The following is a 16,798-nucleotide window of genomic DNA, read 5'->3' on the forward strand; positions in this document are numbered from 1 at the left end:
AAAGGACTACTAAAAACCATTGGCAGCTGGAATGTAAAGCAGTTAGATGGAAATCTATAAACATGTTTTAAGCAAATAAGTTTGAATGGGGTGACCAAAAAAGCACCAGTGATATTTGTGGGGTGGCAGTCAAATTGTTCTTAAAATTAAGAGTATATTCTCTACGATACATTTGCAGCTTGCACTCAATGTGCAACGCTCGACAGTGCAAACATTTTATTTGTATCTTCTTTTGGCTTGTTCCCTTTTTTTCAGGGGTCGCCACAGTAGATTTTATTGTTTCCATCGGTACCCTGTGAGGGCACAGCACCAATGGTGGCTGTTGTTAACTCGGGCCTTGACCAATCCCAATCCAATATGATCTTGTCAATCTGCATACTGATTTGGCAAAATTTTACATGCCCTTCCTGACACAACCACAAACTCTATGGACGAGGGCACAGGTAAAGTGCTGGATGCCATTCCAGTATTCATGGACCTACACCCATGCCTGTTGCCATAAACATTTCTTAGAATGTTTATCGTTTATAATTCTTTAGTTCAGTGTAAAAAAAAAACATTTTATTCATATATGCTCCCAAAAATAGACATGCAACTGAGAACAATCAAACAGGCAGAAGTATCACTAAATGATGATCTGTAGGGGTTTTTTTTTTGTTTGTTTGTTTTGGTTTTACAAATGGCTCAAAGGCAACAGCAGCACAAAAGCTATGATAGTCAAGTTTGTCCAAGCTCGTGACTAAGAAGCCAGTCAGTTTTCAAACTGCGAGCAGAGCTGAAGGGAGCAAGACAGTCAGAGGCAGCCAAGACTACAATAGCCAATCACAGGTGCTGTCATTCACATATCTTTTTTTCTGTTATCAGACCACTGCATGACTAACTTTTTTTGGGTTTTTTTTAGAAGAAAATAGAAGGATTTTTTTCCCATAATACAGATAATAACAGGAACTGAGAAAAAGAAATTTATGATGGACACTCCCTAGTGACATCATTGGACTCTTGCAGGCGGGCCAAGGGATTCCCTTGTTTACTTCACAGGTCTCCCTGCCTGTGAGAACATAGAGATCACTCATTACGTTGGACCCAGATATTTTCTAAGTCCTGCTTTGCAAAAATTTACCGAGCTGGACTCACCTTACTTGAAATGGTTCGTTTCCAGTTGGACTACAAGCTAATTCAAGGCTATCCAAATCCATTAGGCCAGTGATTGTCAAACTATGGGTCTTGACCTACAAGTGGGTTGTGAGCCATGTCCACAATTAACACATTTTTGTGGATAGAGGGAAATAAAAATCCCATTTCTTTTCTTTTCTTTAGAATAACTCTTAATAAAAAAAAATCAATACTTTGAGTAAAAGCAAATAATGCAATGATTTGATTGTATTCCAAAATATCACTAAACTATTGTTTAATGCTGACATGCCTTGTCTGTTTCATGTGATCATTAAGTCAATTTTTATTTGTATAGCCCAATATCACAAATTACAAATTTACCTCAGGGGGCAACACAACATCCTGTCCTTAGACCCTCGCAACAGATAAGGAACAGCTCCTTAAAAAACCCCTTTGACAGGGATAAAAAAAAATAGGAAAAAACCCCAGGGACAGCAACCGAGGAGGGCTCTCTCTCCCAAGATGGACAATGTGCAATGGATGATGTGTTTACACAATTTACAGAATACAACATTGAAATAGGATAAGAGAATTATAATGGAATCATGTGGACTCTTCAAGACTAAGGATCTCAGGCAACACAAGCTGATAGTGAGTTTGTGCACGCTTTTGTTGTTTTCGATACAAGACACCATCTAAGACTTCAAGTCTGTTCCACTCCCTTAGTAAGAGACAGAGTTCAGGGAGTTCTTTTCTGAGGGATCGTGGAGGTTTTTCTCCAGACTCCATCTGTCTGAGTATTTCACAAATACAAGTATCGGCTCTTTGCTTGTCTCTCAATTCAGCTGGTGTTAGCAGGGGGATGACAGGTAAGCCATGAGCACTGAGTTGATCCTCCTCTTCAAAGCTTTGTGGGAGAGCCTTTGGATGGTGAGCAAGTGACACAAACCAAGGTGGTGTTGGGTTGGGTTTCTCCGGAATGACGGTTGATCACTTGGTGAACTACAAGTGCTTCTCACAGAGGGCTGTAATTGTGCTTTCATTCAGATCTGTGTGTTCAGATTCCAATAAGTGTCTTTTTGTAAACTGTTGTATCCTCTCCAACTTTTTCTGTGATGATGTGTCATCAGGTAATCTGTTGCGTGGGTGTCTGGACAGTCTATCTGCATCCTGATTTTGTTTCCCAGTTCTATTGTAGCTGGAAGTTGAATGTCGACAGAGCAGCCAACCATCTGCAGCTCGTTGCATCAAGCTTAGCAGAGGTAAGGATGTATGTTAACGGGTTGCTATCAGTGACAGCAAAAAATGGGCTCCCATACGAATAGTCCAGGAATTTCTCCGTCACTGCCCATTTAAGGGCAAGGAATTCCAATTTGTGAGCAGAATACCTGGTTACACATTTTGGCAGACCACAGCTTGCATAAGTGACAACTCGCTTCTGTCCTTGTTGCTCCTGGTAGAAGGCAGCACCGAGACCTGAGGTGCTCACATCTATGTAAGATGTAGGGCAACTTGGGGTAGCAAACCATAGGATAAGGGCAGTTTTCAGCTTGTCAGTTATGGTGTCAAATGCTGTCTGGCAATCAGGGGTCCATCTGTCACTAAAGGGTTCTTTTGGGTTGTGGTATTTCTCAGTGTTCACTGCGGTTGAGCAAGATCCTTCAGACGTAGCTGAAGCTTTCCCTGAGGACGCTCCAGTAGAGACTTGTGACTTAAACTTACCTGATCCTGAAGAGAGTAACTTACCTGAGTAACTTACCTGATCCTGAAGAGAGCAACTTACCAGCTGGACAGAAACCTGAAAACCTAGTTGGAGAGGATCTGAATAGTGTCCATTCTCCTACTCAACCCACTCTAGAAAGGAATGAAAACGCAGGTGTTATGGATTAAACTGAAATTGAAAGAGAATGCTTTAGAAGACCGACCAGAGACAGAAAAGCCACTAAACGACTGACTTACCCTGAGCTAGGGAATCCACTAGTTACGATAGTCTTTATTTCAGAGTTTGGGTGAAGTGACCAAAGACTCCCTTGCAGAACCTAGCTTCCCAGAACCCCACTGAATTATAACAATACAGACACCTGAAATAATGCACAGGGACATGCATTAGGTAAGGCGGGGAGGATGTAACCCACATTAAAATATGACATAAATAATTCATTAAAATGCATAAATAAGTTGATTGGTTAAAATGTATATAAAGTCAGTTAAAATAGTTTGACGATAATTTAATTGGGACAATTAAAAGTATGCCTTTAAGAAGTTGTAATGACGCTACCCCTACAAAAGACTTGTGGCACACAACACAGCCAACAGCAGACGAGAGAAACAGGAGAAACAGAAATTAACGGATGGAAAATGTCGTGAAAAGTTGAATTAGAACCTGAAAAACAATACTTACCTGGTTGGAAACGAATGAAGGCCTTATCTAAATAGCTTACAACGGTTTTGGTCAGGGGTTGTTTTGGGGGTTTTTTTTTGGAGGGGGGGGGTTCCTGTTTGAACTTGTTTTAGAGCGGTGATTCTTCTGTGGTGTGTGGGAAGACGACACACACAGACAGGGGACACAAGATGGCGAGCTAGACCCACGGACTACTTTTCTAAGGATGTGGCGTCATCTTCATCGTGCCAGTGAGAGGACCCGCTGCACACGGTTGGGTTGGTGATGAACTCGCTGCCAGAGCGGTAGGAGTGTTGAGTTTCTGATCTGGACTGAGTTGGAGTACCAAACCAGAGCTGAACTTGAAACAATTTGAAGTGACTTACACTTTATATTGTACATTGTCTTCAATGGCAACATTATGATTGGATGTGTAATAGTGTAACCGGTTATTTTCTTGCGCGGTGCGGGATTCGATACGGGGAGTACTGCACCTCAAGGCGACATCACTAACCGCTCGGCTAAAGGGTCAGATCCGTTAGCTAGTGGCTAACGTGTCTTATTAGTAGTTTACGTTACAATAGTGTTTCACTTCAATTTGATTTATATACCTTGAAATAATTCTCTTACTTGTAAAACGAGGGTAAGAAAAAGAGTTAACTCAAGAAAATAACGAAACCAAACTAGGCACAACCTATTAAGCTAAAAAGAGAAAGCTGTTCATACCAGTCTAGTCTAACATAACCTAAACAAACTATCCAGCCCGGGGGAATTTTCCACCCTAGCCTAAAGTATTTCTACGGAGCCCCTAAGGGGACATCCAAAGGAGTTGAATCAGGTGCAACTGGATTTGGTATATATCCGTGAAGACGTTTCACCTCTCATCCAAGAGGCTTCCTCAGTTCGTGCCTTTCTGACTAGACCAAGCTAGTTTGACTGGCTGGTGATGAAACTCAGATATTTATCCTCTAGGATAGTGTTTCTCAACCGGGGATCCGCGGACCCCTAGTGGTCCGTGGTGTAATTGCAAGGGGTCCGTGAAAATAAAATATCTTTTAAAAAAAGATCCTATGACATTTATAGAAATAGGATTATTTTACTTAAATGTGACTGAGACCTTTATCTACCTAAACTATAAAGGGTAACAGGACTTTTTTCTCTAATTACATCTGTTTCACAAGTGTAATTTATTGTATTTTAATAAGAGATCTCGCTCCCGTTTGCATTGTTAAAAGTTACTGCATAAAAATTCTGTTGTTACATATATCTGAAAGTTACTGAATACATATTCTGTTTTGTTACATATATCTGAAAGTTACTGCATAAGAATTCTGTTTTGTTAACTATATCTAAGTTACAACTGAAAGCTCTTATTTTTGCCCCAAAGAGTGAATAAATGCTATAAAGCAATTTAAAATGCAGTTTCTACTGTTTCTATCAAATTGCAACCCCCCTCCCCCAAGATCAGGTGGAGGGGTCCTCAGGGTAGATCAAAAATACGCAGGGGATCCAGGACTCCAAAAAGGTTGAGAACCACTGCTCTAGGAGTCGTTGTCAGAGCTATTGATATGCGTGGCTCTTTGTGTCCCGATGTTTACCAATGCCCGTCGCTAACAGAGCCATAGATATGAGTGGCTCTTTTGCGTACCGATGTTATGGCCGCGCCCGTCGTTATCGGAGCTATTGATATGCGTGCTCTCCTGTGCTTTGATGTCCAGCCGGGCCCGTCGCCATCGGAGCTATTGATTTGCATTTGTTTAGCAGCGACGGTCGTTGGGGATGTTAGTTTCGACTTCATTGTTCAGTGGTCATGAGAGTCGTTGGAGCCGTTAGTGGCCGACTTTTGTTCTTGGAGGCTAGGCTTCTTGAGTCTCCTGGATAGAGATGAAGAGGCGAAACGTTTTCACGGATATATACCAAGTCCAGTTGCACTTGATTCAACTCCTTTGGATAACCATGACCTGGATGAATGAGAACATTCACAGACTAAGGGGACATGGGCGAATTTTTTTTGTGTTAAGTTAAGTATCTCGTGCTCATGAGATACTAACTCGTGCGCACCAGTTAGTATCTCGTGAGCACGAGTTACGATCTCGTGCGCACGAGATAGTTAAAAAAAATCGCCCATGTCCCCTTAGGGGCTCCGTATATTTCTAATCTAGGTCAAGGAACCTAAAAAAAAAGGTGAGTTACTTACCTTGTTATTACCTACAGCGTTATTAGTTGGTCTGATTTATTATTGTATGTATATGTGTGTTTAAGCAAAGTGCCGGCTTTTGCATTTAATGTACCTGGTCTTTGTTCTACTTTTGTATTGTTTTCCCCCACTCCAGTAGAGCCTCGAACTGGTCCAGTGGCATAAATAGTTGTATTGGTGAACACAAGTGCTACACTAAACAAATGAGCGGCACCGTCCCCAGTAGGGTGAATGCCATCCACTTTCAGCAGGTAAGGGCAGCCCCAGAAAGAAAGCGAATTATCAACAAAGCCGGATCCCAGCTCATTACAGCAATGAACCAGCCAGCGGTTAATTGAGGTGAAGCTACTGTACATCTCATCATTACCCCTCACAGGTAAGGGACCAGAGACAAATAATCGACGCCGACACAGCTTTCTGGCAAACTCCAGCGTTCTGATTAGGCTGGCTTTTATGATCTCTGATCATTACTGCAGGAAGGGGGGGCTGCAGCTCTCCCTAGTGGTGGGTGCAGCCCCTCCCCCCCCCCCGTAGTGGCAGGTGGCTGTGTAACTTCTTAGACCCAACAGTATGCCTAACTTTTCCTAACGTACAAATGCAAAACAATAAAACATCATTTATTTCACAGTGGGCTAGGGCTGCGTGGAATGTACAGTTTAATAGTAAAGCGAGTAAACACACCATTCCAAACCTACAACACACGCACCTTACAAACAAAGCTATGACGTCATACTGTAGCGACCGGGGGAGGCGGTAGCTCTGACCGTCGGCGGTTCTGCGCTGGGGGAGCGCAATGGCTGATGGGACTGTTAATGTTAGATTTAAAATTGTGTTTTGATGATGTGGTTATTCTTGTGGTTTGTTTTGGGGGTTCAACTCAGTGACGTCACCACTTGGGACAAAGGGCGGGGGGGGACTTGTTACGATGTTGTCACTTCTGGTCGGTGTGAATAAAAGAGCACTCCCGGGGTCATGCGGTGTATGGGGCACGGAAGTTGTGATTAAAAATAGATCTCTGCCTCTCGACTCATTCTTCCACGCCGGCTGGCCACAATACTTTTCGTTTTAGTTGGCACCCCCCTTACTTAAAACATCTTCCCGTGCGCCTGTTTCCGATTGCTTCATCCTAGCATTATTGGTGCCATCACGAATAACAATGTTGCTGAACGTAGTGATGCTGTGTGCCTAGGTTCCCAGATTCTCCCTCCGTGATGCCAGCAGCCTAAGATTATCCTCTATGTCGGAGACTCTGGCCCCGGGTAAACAGTGAACTAAGGCAACCGGTGGGGAAGCTAATCTAATATTGTGGGTAATGGAGTTTCTTATCACTAGCATGCGTTGATTTACTCTGTTGAGAGGAGCGGGAGAAGTACGCTGACTGGAAGGACCACCAACAGGGCTGATGAGTGGCGAAAACCAGTTTGCAGTCAGGAGAGGTGACTGCAGACCAGACGACACAACCGGTGGCTTGCGCTTGTGAGCCTTCCCACGCCGGTAAACAGAAAGAAACTCCGCCGTATCTTCCGACGAGGCAGAGCTAGTGTTAACAATAGTAAGTCTGCTGTCAGGCCCGGTCAGGGCTGTGGTCCTTGGGCCCACAGGATGCATCAGACCAAGCTCCCTCAGCCGATCCAACGCTAGCTCTCCCAGCCAGACACCTTCGACACACCTCCCCGCACTCCACACGACGACACTAAAAACACAGTCAAGCCTAGGCGAGGCCGCCGCCAGACTGCCCTCGGTGTTATCATAACTGCTGGTCTGTGTAACCAGGTTAAAATTAATGTTTTTATTTTATTTTGTTTGAGTATGAAATATCACCAAATCCTGTCTGTGTGCTGTTATTTGTGTTTACTACATTTTATTTTATGTCATTATTTACTTTTATGTATGTTTTCCAACGACCGTCATATACGTGTACTGTCGCTTTAGGAGAGAGGTCTTGTGGGTACACGGAAGAGGGAACGCGGGAGAGGCCATTTTTGTTTTGTGGGAGGAGTCTCAAGCAGCAATGAGCCGAGCCACACGTGTTTCTTACCGTGGGACAGTTTTGCTGGTTGAGGAGAACGTAACCTTGAGTATCCCTGTAAGAAGATACTGCAAGCTGTGGGATAAAATACTTGTTTATCCTTTCTTACATCGGAGTCCCGTGGACGGTTTCTACCTCTAACGCACACGAGTGGAGTCCGGGCAGTGGTTGAACTTCGACCCCCACGTCCGTAAGAAACACCGCTCCCGCTGGAGGACTGGACGGTTGTCGAAGGGTTTGAAACCAAAATAAATGGCAAGGTGGGCCAAATAGAGTCCTGTGTGTCCCCGCTCCTTCCTTGATGATGATGATGATGATGATGATGAGAGACTGAGGGCCCCCCACAACACCTGGGGCCCCACCCAACTAGAACACAACGCAGAGCTAATGATGAGAGTGACGGGCGTGCAGCAGGCTGACCAGCATAGAACACCATAGGACTGCCCCCGTTACATTGGTGCCGTGACCCTCCTGGATTCTGAGAGTGACATCAGTTGCTCGCCGCGGGAGGCTGCTGTCGTCATCAAGCCCCAGACGTCCTCAGGTATTTCTACAGACTGTACACTCATGTTACAGTGGACTGGAGTTGAGCTGTGTGGACACTGGACAGTCATAGCTGTGGTTACCATGGACTGGGCTTGTGAACAGGACATTTGTATATACTGAAGGAAGAAAAACACACGAAAAAAAAAAGGAAAAAAAGGTTAATGTTGATGTGATTGAAGGACTCGTGTGAAGAATCTATTGATCTAAACTACTGGATATGTGCATATGTGATTAATCTATTGGTGAATTTGTTGATTGTGTGTGATTGTTTCAATCTCTTAGTGATTTCTAGATTCAATTATTTAAATGAATTGAGCTTTTCACTTTTTTATTCTATTTTTTATTTTATCTGAGTGTTAGAGGTAGGAACATGGCAGAGGGTGGTTCGTACGTAGGTGGGGGTAACATTGCTGATCAGGATCTTTTGGATCGCCAGTGTGCTATGGAGAGGGGGTACCAGTTAGATGTGGGTGGGGGTTTACGGCTAGGTGTAGGTAGGAGTTTCGGGCAGCTCTTAGAGGGCGGGGAACCAGACACCAGAGCACCAGGACCTAGAGACCCGACCACATTTGGCACTCCTCAGTTCACCTCCACACGCTACGTAGAACGGGCCAGGCCAGGTATCAGCGAAGGGGCTGTGCTAGGTAACAGTGAGCAGCCAGTGGGTGAGTTAGCCATGCTCATTACTCAGTTAGCAGAGAAGATAGGAGAGTCAATCACTGCTAAGCTGCAGGAAACACAAATGCTTAGAAACACACACACAGACAGTGCTAGGTCTGCTGAACAGTGTTCGGAGACAGTGCCTAGTGTTAGAGTAGTAATGCAGACAGACGCTAGGGAGCCTCCTATTTTCAGGGGCGACAGCTCTGATAAGTTTACAGTTCATGAGTGGGAGAGCCTTATGACTTTGTATTTGAGGAAGCGAGCCATTCCAGTTAGTGAGCAGTCACATGAGATTCTAGCTAAGCTTATGGGGAAAGCAAGGGACGTGGTGAGGATAAAGCTGCGCAACACATCTGTCGACCACATAGCGAACCCCCACATTATTTTTGATGTACTGAAGCAACACTTTAGTGACTTCACATACTCGAGCATGCCCCTGGCGGACTTTTACAGTACGCTGCCCAAGCCAGGTGAGGACGCTATGGAGTATTGGATTAGGCTTAATAAGACAGTGGAGGTGGCTGACGAATGCTTGAAGCGGCAAGGCCGTAGTATTGAAGAGCCAAGCCATGAGGTAAGCATGATGTTTATCAAACACTGTCCAGATCAGTCTCTTGCCAATGTTTTTAAGTTCAAGTCCGCAGGGAAATGGTCTGCTAGCGAGATCCAAGAGAGGCTTGATGAGCACATGCTGGAGAGGAAGTACCGTGTTGCTGCAGGTGGACAACGTGAAGCAGGCGTGGTAGAGCGTAGGTTCCATTCACAGGTTCATGTCCCTGTAGTCGACGTGGCTCCCGACTTGAACACGACCGTGCCGGTGGTGCCATCTCCCGTCCCGGCTCATGCGTCATCTACATCATTTTGTGCAAGGTGTCCTACACCGTCTCCCGCACCTGTCTTTGGCGGTGATGACTATATGAGGAGTTTGGTGAGCTTGCTAGACCGTTTGGTCACAATGCAGACTCAGGTTCCAGTTAGCGCTGCGGTCCAGACACCGACGCGGACTCAACCGCCAGCTAGCGCCGCAGGGCGGGTGCCAGACGCACCGCAGCGGTTGTGCAGGGTTTGTAAGTCTCCGGATCACTCCACATTTTCCCACTGCAGCCGGGAGAACCGATGTATAAACTGTTTGTCTCCTGGTCATTGGAAGAGGGACTGTCCTCACCCTCAGCCGCCCAACCAGCTCCGTTCTCAGCCTGGTGGAAGAGCTGGTCGTCAGTCTCGTCCGTTAAACTAATAAACCCACACCTAGAGAGGGATGGTGTGGGTAATGTAGATGTATCCCTCACTGATGTCTCCGACCTGGCTCACTTGTATGAAGACAAGTGTGCCAAAGCACCTCAGGGTTCGCGTATGGTCATTCAGGCGACACAGAGGATTCAGGCTTTCAGTGACTTGTTCTATGCTCCTGTTCTTATCAACCAGAGTGTGCAGCTTAATGGCATGTTGGATACTGGCTCTATGTCATGCAGTATCAGTGAAAATGCAGTAGAGAAGCTCCGCTCTGGGGGTGTTTTACCTGAGAAGCAGCAGCCTGAAGAGAACATTGTCTTGATTGGCTGCGGTGGTCTGGAGACTAGGCCTGATGGTTTTTATGACCTCAACATCCAGCTTTATGGTGTTTCCTTTGTCATACCCACTCTGGTCGTGCCCGGTCAGCATGATGATCTGATAGTCGGCACAAACGTCATTAAACATGTGGCCCATGTACTCAAGAGTGGTACTGAGTACTGGGACATCGCGTCCAGACAGGAACATCCGTCTAGTCCTGACGTTGAACAGTTCTTGTCCATGTTCACGAATGTAGAGCGCTGGAGGGGTGGTGCAGTTCCTGAGAAGATAGGTACTGTTAAGCTCACCCAGGCCGTGACACTCTTACCGAGGCACGAGCACTTAGTCTGGGGCAGACTTCCTGCTAAGGTGCCTATGTCAGCTGGAAGCACTGTTGTTGTGGAGCCGACAGACTCCAAGGCCATGCCACGCAGTGTCCTCGTAGGTCGACTTGTCACACCGCTCTGGGGTGATAGGTGGGTACCCATGACTGTTGTCAATCCATCTGACAAAGCCATCACACTGAAAAGGAACTGCAAGTTGGCTGATGTGTTTCCATGCTTGGCGATTGAGGACTTTAATGTTTTCCAGGGACTGCAATCAGTTGCAGGGAGGCATGAGTCCAACGCCACAGATAGTGCCTGTCCCCCTGTCCAGCCGGCTAGGAGTTTGTCAGAGCTCGGACTCAGTGACATTGACCTCAGCTCCTGTCAGGTTAGTGAGGCATGCAAGTCCCAGCTCACTCAGCTGCTCACCGAGTACCATGACATCTTCTCCAGGGACTCTCTGGACTGTGGCGAGGTCACAGGATACACACATCGCATCCATCTGGTGGATGAGCGCCCCTTTCGCTTGCCCTACAGGAGGGTTCCCCCAGCCCACTATCAGAAGTTGAGACAGGTTCTCACTGATATGGAGGAGAAAGGGATTATCCGGAAGTCCTCGAGCACATACGCTTCACCGCTGGTTATGGTATGGAAGAAGGATGGCGGGCTTCGGATCTGCACTGATTTCAGATGGCTGAATGCTCGGACCTTGAAAGACGCTCATCCCTTACCACACCAGTCGGACTGTCTTGCCGCGCTGGGTGGTAACTGCCTCTTTAGTACGATGGACCTCACCTCTGGCTTCTTCAACATCCCAATGCATGAAGATGACAAGAAGTACACTGCTTTCACGACTCCCCTTGGGTTGCATGAATACAATCGCATGCCACAGGGCCTTTGTAATAGCCCTGCAGCCTTCATGAGAATGATGATTGGGATCTTTGGGGATCTGAACTTCACGAAGCTTTTGTGCTATCTTGATGATCTTCTTGTCTTCGCGCCGTCAGAGGTTGAGGCTCTGTCGAGGCTCCGCACTGTGTTTCAGAGGTTGAGGGAGAACAACTTGAAACTGGCTCCGAAGAAGTGTCATCTGCTGCAGAAGCGGGTGCGGTTTTTGGGCCACGTGGTTGATGGCGGAGGTGTGTCTGTCGATCCCTCCAAAGTAGAGGTCATCTCCAACATGACAGTGCAGGATCTCATGGAAGGTGATGGGTGCACGCCTTCTGTTCGTAGGATCAAATCTTTCCTTGGTATGGTATTTTACTACCAGCATTTCCTCCCGAACTGCTCCTCCGTGGCTAAGCCCCTGTTCGCCCTTACAGCTGGACAAAAGAGGAGGGGGAGGTCGGCTAAGGATAAGAAGCCCCATGGCAGCTTCCGTAAGCTTACCTCCGCAGACTGGACGGTGGAATGTGGGGAAGCATTTGATCTGTTGAAGACGATGTTACTGGAGTGTGTGGTGCTTGCCCATCCAGACTTTGAGGTGCCTTTCATTTTGTCGGTCGATGCGTCTTTGGACGGACTCGGCGCGGTGCTGTCTCAAGTGCCCCGAGGAGAGTCCAAGGCCAGACCTGTTGGTTTTGCAAGCAAGTCCCTCAGTGCCTCACAGCGGAAGTATCCAGCTCATAGACTGGAGTTCATGGCGCTGAAGTGGAGTGTTTGTGAAAAGTTCAGCCACTGGCTGAAGGGTCAAAGCTCACCGTTTGGACAGATAATAATCCGCTGACTTATCTCCTAACGAAGCCGAAGCTTGACGCGTGTGAGATCCGCTGGGTGTCTAAGTTGGTGTCTTACACCTTCGATCTCAAACACCTGCCAGGGAAGAAAAACGTGGTGGCGGATGCATTGAGTCGCGACCCTTTTTCCAAGCCCGTCAGTCAGAGGCTACTTAGGGAGCCCTACCCGGCCCTTGTTCAGGAAGCCGACGGGGTTGAGGGGGACTCTGTGCAGGATGTTTTCAGACTCAGTTGCCAGTCCCAAACACTGAGTAGTGCGCGATCTGGGTTTGCTTGTGATGCAGCTGAGGTCAGGGCTTTTTGTCAAGCCAAATGTGACTGGCCTGATGCATCAGTATTCACAGCACTCAGTTTGGTCCAGCACGTTCAGCATCTGTCGGGTGGTCAGGATACACTGCCAATGTTATCCACCGAGGAGCTCAGGTTGAGTCAGGAGCAGGACCCCTGCATCTCCAAGGTGTTGCCCTTTGTCGCTGTTCGGAAGCGGCCATCGAGGCGTGAGAGGCATGGTGCTGACCAGAAGGTCCTCAGGCTGTTGAAACAGTGGGAGAAGTTGGAAGTCAATGATGGTGTCTTGTACAGGGTGACAAAGGACCCAGTGTCCGAGGTCTCAGTATGTTTTACCTCTGAGTCTGAAAGACAAGGCACTGTCTGGCATCCACGATCACGCTGGTCATCAGGGCCAGGACCGTACTCTCTCTCTTGCAAGGCAGCGTTTTTATTGGCCTGACATGGAGAGGGATATCAGAGCATATGTCAGATGCTGTCGGAGATGTGTGTTTGGGAAGACCCCAGAGCCAGCTGCTTGCGCGCCCCTGGAGAGCATTAAAACTTCCGCACCGATGCAGCTTGTGTGTATGGATTTCTGGTCCGCTGAGGACAGTAAGCAGCGGTCAGTCGATGTCTTAGTGGTTACTGACCACTTCACTAAGCTTGCTCACGCGTTCCCCTGCACCAATCAGACAGCGAAGCAGGTCGCCAAGAAACTCTGGGATCATGTATTCTGTGTTTACGGGTTTCCGGAAAGAATACATTCTGACCAGGGCACAAACTTTGAGAGCAACCTGATTGCAGAGCTTCTCAAGTTGGCGGGTGTAGCGAAGTCCCACACGACGGCCTACCATCCTATGGGTAATGGCGGGACAGAGCGTTTTAATCGCACGATGGGGAATATGCTCCGTTCCCTTCCGCTTCAGCAGAAGCAACAGTGGCCTCAGCAGATCCATTCTCTCACGCTCGCGTACAATGCCACTGTTCACGAGACCACAGGTTATGCACCTTTCTTCCTGATGTATGGGCGTGTCCCAAGACTGCCGGTGGATGTTATGTTCAGGCAGGTTTTGCATGATCCTCACGTTGTTGACTATGACTCTTATGCTCAGTCTCTGCTTTCCTGTCTAAGGAGTGCAATGGAGATCGCTCAGAAGCACTCCACGGCTGAGCAGCAGCATCAGGCGCGACAGTACAACAGACACGCCAAGGGCACTGTCCTGTCTGTCGGGGATCGTGTTTTGGTTGCGAACCAGAGTGAGCGAGGGAAGAGAAAGTTGGCTGACAAATGGGAGAACGGAGTGTACACGGTTGTTGGTGTCAACCCCAATATCCACGTCTACAAGATTCAGGATGCAGAGGGGCACACCAGAGTGGTGCACAGGAACCGTTTGTTGGAGGTCAACTTCTTGCCCCTTCCTGAGTTAGATCAGGGTGAGGAGTCCAGTACAACCAGTCAGTTGCTTGACTGCGCAGAGTCCGATGAGGAGGACAGTGCAGATGGCCTGACGGTCTCAGGGGATGCAGTGGGGCTAGCAGTCTCATCACTTGGAGACTCGCCTAGATCTGAGTGGGCAGAAGCGGAAGAGTTCATTCCGTCTAGTCTGGTAGTCAGTCCTGTGGGGGCCACTGCTCAGACTCCACCCAACACACACGCACCACACAACACACATGCACCACACATAGAGGCATCACACTCACTCAATGTTGGTGTTATATCTCACACTGATTCGCACACAGAAGCATCACACTCACTCGATACAGATGTTGCAGCTCGCACTGTCTCACGCACACAAGTAGAGAGCGATGGTCGGGTTAGGACACGCACAGGGAGGGTGGTGAGGTCAGTGAACAGGTTAATAGAATCTATGGCTCAGATGCCATTTCTACGGAGTGTGAGGGTTTGAACTTTGATGGAGGTTGGAGTCATTCAAACTAGTTTAATGTGAGTTATTAGGTGTCTATCAGACAGGGTTGTTTTGGGCCAAGTGCATGGTGTGGCGTATCAGGCGTCACATTGATCTAGGGGAATACTGAGACTTGATCAACCTCATTATTTTCTGAACCTCGTAACCGAGGTAGCTCCTAAGTTGACTGGAGGACTAGGTCCTTCTTTTCACTTGTGCCAGTAGTCAGTGATGGGCTTTTCCTTTCCTCTTTCTCTTTTTATCCTGCTGTCAGGATGTTGGTGAATTTCAGGAGGGGTGAATGTAACCAGGTTAAAATTAATGTTTTTATTTTATTTTGTTTGAGTATGAAATATCACCAAATCCTGTCTGTGTGCTGTTATTTGTGTTTACTACATTTTATTTTATGTCATTATTTACTTTTATGTATGTTTTCCAACGACCGTCATATACGTGTACTGTCGCTTTAGGAGAGAGGTCTTGTGGGTACACGGAAGAGGGAACGCGGGAGAGGCCATTTTTGTTTTGTGGGAGGAGTCTCAAGCAGCAATCGAGCCGAGCCACATGTGTTTCTTACCGTGGGACAGTTTTGCTGGTTGAGGAGAACGTAACCTTGAGTATCCCTGTAAGAAGATACTGCAAGCTGTGGGATAAAATACTTGTTTATCCTTTCTTACATCGGAGTCCCGTGGACGGTTTCTACTTCTAACGCACACGAGGGGAGTCCGGGCAGTGGTTGAACTTCGACCCCCACGTCCGTAAGAAACACCGCTCCCGCTGGAGGACTGGACGGTTGTCGAAGGGTTTGAAACCAAAATAAATGGCAAGGTGGGCCAAATAGAGTCCTGTGTGTCCCCGCTCCTTCCTTGATGATGATGATGATGATGATGATGATGAGAGACTGAGGGCCCCCCACAACACCTGGGGCCCCACCCAACTAGAACACAACGCAGAGCTAATGATGAGAGTGACGGGCATGCAGCAGGCTGACCAGCACAGAACAGCATAGGACTGCCCCCGTTACATCTGCATGAGCTAGCAGTTAGCTTAGCCTGCCCCGCTTCCGCGTCCTGTCAGACCGCCCTAGGTGTTACCTCTTCAGGCACAGCTCTGAGCAGGACCATCGTCCCTGGGCCCAAAGGATGCAGCGGACCAAGCTCTCCCAGCTGATGCAGTGCCAGCTCTCCCAACCATAAAACGAAGACAAACTTAGATGCAGACATGGACAAAGACACTGCATGGACAGTACTGGTTGAGGCCGCTGCAAACATGAATGTACGCTGTGTGACGCCTGGGAGATTAAAAAAAAGGGAATAAACTACAAATCCCAGTGCAGCAGGTTTCCTGAATGTGACGTCACGCCCTACCCATTCGTTTGGCGGGAAGGGCTGATTGATAATTGGTCACCGCCGGCGGGCATAAGACGAAAAGAGTTAGGAGCTGTATGGCACACGCTCAGCAGATGGCACAGCGTTTTCTACACATCCTCTCTGCACTAAAAACAAGAAACTTGAACACCATCTAAAACGAACAGGACTGGCCGCTCAAGGGAACTGGAATTGCATTCTTCGGACCACTGAGAGCAGATGTCCTCGCGGGGGTCCCGAACCGGCTCACAGCTACGTAGGCATAGCTGCCAGTTTATTCGCCTCTGTGTTTGGTTTTCTCTCTTCATTTCACGTTGTGCTACTGCAGTGGCAAACTCCGGTTGTGTGCTTGTTGCGGCTGTACCATAACACTCACTTAAAAACAGCAATTAAAACGGCCCCTACCTACCTGGAATCCCTCATTCAGGTCTACACTCAATCCCGCTCACTACACTCTGCCAATGAAAGATGCCTGGCACTTCCGCCACAACGGGGGCCCTAAGTCACTAGCCAGCCTCTTCTCTTCTGTAGTTCCCTGGTGGTGGAACGAGTTACCAAACTCAATTCGATCCGCTGAGTATCTCTCCATCTTTAAGAAGAAGCTAAAGACCCAGCTCTTTCATGAACACCTCCACACCTGATGGTATTAATAAAAATACCATCCATTATCCAGCTGTTCATCCTACTCAGGGTCGCGGGGATGCTGGAGCCTA

This window comes from Lampris incognitus, chromosome 9 (assembly GCF_029633865.1).
Source record: "Lampris incognitus isolate fLamInc1 chromosome 9, fLamInc1.hap2, whole genome shotgun sequence".
NCBI lineage: Eukaryota > Metazoa > Chordata > Actinopteri > Lampriformes > Lampridae > Lampris > Lampris incognitus.